This window comes from Mus musculus, chromosome 5, assembly GCF_000001635.26.
Source record: "Mus musculus strain C57BL/6J chromosome 5, GRCm38.p6 C57BL/6J".
NCBI classification, from domain to species: Eukaryota; Metazoa; Chordata; class Mammalia; order Rodentia; family Muridae; genus Mus; species Mus musculus.
The window spans coordinates 114,691,263-114,696,644 of record NC_000071.6 but is presented as its reverse complement, the minus strand read 5'-3'; positions in this window follow the sequence as shown (position 1 = coordinate 114,696,644).

Sequence of the window (5,382 nt, the reverse complement as noted above, 5' to 3'; positions counted from 1 at the left end):
GAATGATTGATTTGTTTTTGTTTGTTTGGTTTTTTAATTATAGGGAGCTGGAGAGATGGCTCAGTGGTTAAGAGCACTGACTGCTCTTCTGAAGGTCCTGAATTCAATTCCCAGCAACCACATGGTGGCTCACAACCATCTGTAATGAGATCTGATGCCCTCTTCTGATGTGTCTGAAGACAGCTACAGTGTACTTATGTATAATAATAAATAAAGTCTTAAGAAAAATATATAACTAACCATCCAGGGAACAAAATGCGCATCACAGGCCTAAAGCAACAAAGCCAACAGCTCCCCCTAGACCACAAAGCTGGTTTGGAGTAAATATGGTAAAGACATCCAAAACTGCCAGGCGGTGGTGGCGCACCCTTTAATCCCAGAACTTGGGAGGCAAAGGCAGGCAGATTTCTGAGTTCGAGGCCAGCCTGGTCTACAAAGTGAGTTCCAGGACAGCCAGGGCTATACAGAAAAACCAAAAAAAAAAAAAAAAAAAAAAAGAGAGAGAGAGAGAGAGACATCCAAAACTGTGGGCTATAAGAAACCTCTTAATTTTCTTTTTAGATTTATTTATTTTTATTTTATGTGTATATTTTACCTGTGTATTCATAAGTACACTGTGTGAATGCCTGATGCCCTTAAAGGCCAGAAGAGGGCATCGGATCCCCTGGAACTGGGATTAGAGACAGTTGCAAACTATGATGTGGACTTGAGTCTGGATCCTCTGCAAGAGAGCAGCCAGTGCCCTTAACCACCGAATCATCTTGACGCCTCCATGATTTCTCTTTGTTAAGTAATTACTAGAGGTATTCTGCTGAGGTAAGAGAAGCTAACTGATGAATGCACCGTCACAAATGTCCTTATAAACGAAAATCAAGGGAGACTTCCTGTGCACATCAGAGAGGACAGGTCCAAACGGATGCAGAGATCGAAGTAGTGCAGACACAAGCTACGGAACACTTGGCACCAGTAGAAGCCGGGAGGGGTGTGTGGGGGCGGGGGGATGGGATTCTTTGAGCCTTCCAAGGGGGCGTGAGCTAGCCCACCTTGATTTGGGCCCAGTGCTAATGATCTTGGATGTCTGGCTACCAGAACTGTGAGCTAACTCACTTCAGTTTTTAGTCACCAAGACATTTGTGACAGCAACTAACAGAAAACGCAGGAAGTGACTCCCCCTAGACCACAAAGCTGGTTTGGAGTAAATATGGTGTTGGGTTGTGTATGTAGCAGGTGTTCAGTAAATGCTAGCTATCATCATCACCATAATCATCACTATGATCATCATCACCATCATCGCCTTTATCATTGTTGCAAATCCTGCTCTTCAGGAGGCTTAGATGAAATGTCACCGTGACTAGGAACTCAGATGCCACTGGGGTGGGGTGGGGCACAATGATTCAGTTTGGGAAGGTGTTGTTAACAGAGGGTGGGGCTGGCTCAGGAAAATGAAGAAACTTTGCAGGGGAACACCCTCTCTGAGTCAATACCAGCCCCCCCACCCAAATTACCACCACCACCACCAGTCGAGCTGGTTTCACCAAGAAAGCAAAGTACGGTGGCCCGACAGCCCAAAATGGTGAAAGGGCCTCCTTGGAAGTTTTAAAACTTGGATCCTGTATCCCTTTGTTGGAGTAAATAAGGTGACCGACAGTCTCTAGCTAAAACCAGCTTGCCTAATGGTCTGGTGGCTTTCCTCTCCCTTTTCATTAAGCACCCTTCTCTCTCTTTCTTTCTTTCTTTCTTTCTTTCTTTCTTTCTTTCTTTCTTATCCTCCCCCTCCTCCCCTTCCTCCTCCTCCTCCCCCTCCTCCCCTTCCTCCTCCTCCTCTTCCTCCTTCTTGAAACAGGGTCACTCTATGTAGCCCTGGCTCTCCTGGAACTCACCATACAGATTTGGCTGGCCTGGAGCTCACAGATCTACCACCTGCCTTTGCCTCCCTAGTGCTGGGTTCACAGGTGTGAGCCACGTCACCCGGGCCCCCTTTCATTCTCGAACAAGTGTCAGTGGTGAGGGAGAGGGTACCTGCTGCTCAATAGAGGAGGCTCGGTGCCTAAGTGGGGCAGAAAGGCTGTCTGCATGGGTAGGGGTGGTCTGGTAGGACAACTGGGGACCATGGGGAAAAAAGGGGTCTCCTCTCAGAACTGCAGGCATTCGAGAGGTATCTTGGGTTTGGGGTTGTAGCAACAAGAAGAACTTGCTCAAATCAACAAGGAAAACAATGGGAACATCTGGGAAGCGGCTGCGTGCCCGTTTGGGAAGAGCAGAGGCAAGACTAAGCCCTTGGACTTCTGCTGGCACTAGATCCACAGAGTCAAAGCCTAGGCTTCCGTTCATACTGACGTCCACAGGGGCAGGAGCTACAGACACTGATGTGTGTTTAGAACTCCTCGGAGAGGATCCAGGAATAGAGACAACTCAGTGGCCATTACCACAGTCCCGACCTGAATTTCCAAATGCCACTGAAGGAACACACCACTGAAGGGACCAGTGCTCTCTGGAGAAATAACCGATTTCAGGACCGGGATAAGCCTGAAATATTCTGGGAAAAAGAGTGAGGAAGTAGTGGGGACATGCTGGACAGACACAGAAGCCAGCTTGAAGGGACTGTCACAGATCACAGCTGGGACAATCAGACCATAGCAGCAGTGGACTGCTACCGTGAAGTCCCAGTTCTGCACAGTGGTGATAGACCCTGAGTATGGGGCATTGGTTACTTTTTAGAAAGGAAAAAAAAACAGCATAATAGTGGATCCAAGTGGAAGGGACCTTATTCGAATGAAGTTAAGATCTGAGCCCTTTACGGTGGCACGTAGCTGTGAGCCCAGCACTCAGAAGGCAGACACAGGCAGATCTCTGTGGGTTTGAGGTCAGCCTGATCTCTACAGGGAGACCATATCACACCAACAACTTCAATATAGGACCACTGAAACCACACATGTGTCATCTGCAGGGTTACAGCGAGGGGACACAGCACGCTGCTGTTGTGTTGTGAGACACAGGACCTGTGATCTGCATGGAAAACGTCAGACAGCCCCTCTTTAGCTTAACTGTCCTTTTCAAAAGTGTTGGTCATGGGATTTCGAGAAAGACTGAGGAATGTTCCAGACTGATGGACCTAAGAGATCAGGCAACCATACTGCATGAAACCAGGACTGGGGTCCTAGACACAAAGGCGAATTGAGGCTGATCAATGCTATTAGTTTCCTGCTGGTGGGCAAACCATGGCTTTCTGGAACATCTTTGTTTGGAGAGAATGAGCATCAGAGTGTTTAGCTGATTTCAGTGGCCCGGTTTTTGTATGGGAGTTGCAATGTTTTCAAGAATTTAAGATCATGGGGTTTTGTTGTTGTTTTGTTTAGTTTTTGTTTGTTTGGTTGTTTGTTTTTTTAAAATGGTTTTAGAAGTTTTAGAAGCTGTGGCAAGATTTGCCTGGAGTTTGAAGCCAGCCTGAGTTATAGAGCCAATTCTAGGCTAGCCTTGGCTATACAGTGATGGGCATTTTCTCTCCCTCAGGGATGCAGGTCTAGGCCACATTAGACCAGGTTAAAAGCAGATAGAGGCAGGTTTAGGAGGCAACTCTCAGTGGGTTCACCCATCTCCCAGGTTAGTGAAGTCACACATCCAGGATAAAGCAAGGGGGTTTTATATCACCTAGATGAGGAGTGATGACCACCAGTTAGGAGCTCTGATGGTGATCATACATGGTCAGAAACTGAGCCCCTGGGCGGGCACTCTTGGGTAGGTTGGTGGAAATGGAGAGATGGAGAGATATTAGCCCTGAGCTTTTTCCAAGCAGGCGTGGGGCATGGGGGGACAGGGTAGAGGGGGAGTTTCATCTGGGTGGGAGGGGTTGGAGGAAGGAGGAAAGATGGGGTTTCTCAGCTTGTGTAGGGGATGTGCAGGGGTTCCAGTGTAACATACAATAATACCCGTCTCAAGAAAAATAGAACTAAACCAGGCTTGATGGCGCAGGCCTTTAACCCCAGCACTTGGGAGGCAGAGGCAGGCAGATTTCTGAGTTTGAGGCCAGCCTGGTCTACAAAGTGAGTTCCAGGACAACCAGGGCTACACAGAGAAACCCTGTCTCAAAAAAACAAAAACAAACAAACAAAAAAAACCCCAAGCAAACAAACAAAAAAGGAGTCAACTCTAGAGCAAGTGCTTTCTGATGAGTAGAGGAACGGGTGGATGGACGAACGGGTGGATGGACAAACGGGTGGATGGACGGGTGGAGGCAGAGAGGGAGGGATGGGGAGATGAAGAAAGGGAAGGATGAATGGATGGGTGAACTTTCAAGACCTGTCTCAGGACACCAAGCTACTATCTAAAAGATCCATCTTTCTTGTGTCGAGTCACATGTGGTTTCTGAGTGTCTCAGCTGGAATGGAGCAGGTTGAGCCATCAGGATTCTCTCTGAAGCCAGAGGCCCCAGTGCAGGCTGTTATCTCTCCATGGAATTAGGGAGTCTTCCCAAAGGTGGGTGGGGTTCTGGCAGAGCTGGGACACTGGGGAGGCTGTTGTAGGAAGATTGCATCTTGGGATGCCCGAGGCGGGGAGTCTGGGTGGGGTGGGAACAAGCTGAAATTGGTGGCTTGGGCACCTATCAGTAGGAGATCTAACGTGACTGGGCATGCAAGAGATAAGGACGGTCGGATCTTTCCCCGCCCGCGACTTCTTGGGGTCATGCCTGTAGTTTGGGTCAATCTTTCTGCCATCTGCCTCCTGAAAGGGTAAATTAAAATCATTTAACAAGATTTAGTATATGCTTTTCTGGCCCCTAGACATCTTCTCACTGCCCTTACTATGAACCACAACTAATTTCCTTCCTTCCTTCCTTCCTTCCTTCCTTCCTTCCTTCCTTCCTTCCTCCCTCCCTCCCTCCCTCCCTCCCTCCCTCCCTCCCTTCTTCCCTCCCTTCCTTCCTTTATTTTTTGGTTTTCGAAACAGGGTTTCTCTGTGTATCCCTGGCTGTCCTGGAACTCACTCTGTAGACCAGGCTGTCCTGGAACTCAGAAATCCACCTGCCTCTGCCTCCCGAGTGCTGGGATTAAAGGCGTGCGCCACCACTGCCCAAATTACTCCCAGCCCCTGCTCGCCCTTCCCGTGCACCGCTCACAGCTCTCCGGCTCCCTCAATTTAAGGCTTTGCTTAAGCGCCATGGTCACTCTATCCTCCGTGACCATCACAGTACGGAGCAGCAGCAGTGCAGAGTAGGATTACTGAATACTCAGTGTGGGCGGAGTACCAGGCTCTCCACTTGGAATTTGGGCTGTTATCTCTCCATGGAATTAGGGAGTGTTCCCTAAACACACTGAGCTCTGTGTTTCAGGACGCAGCAGCTAGGCTGCATTGTGGCTGAGGTGAGCCGGGGTGTAGGCTGTGGGG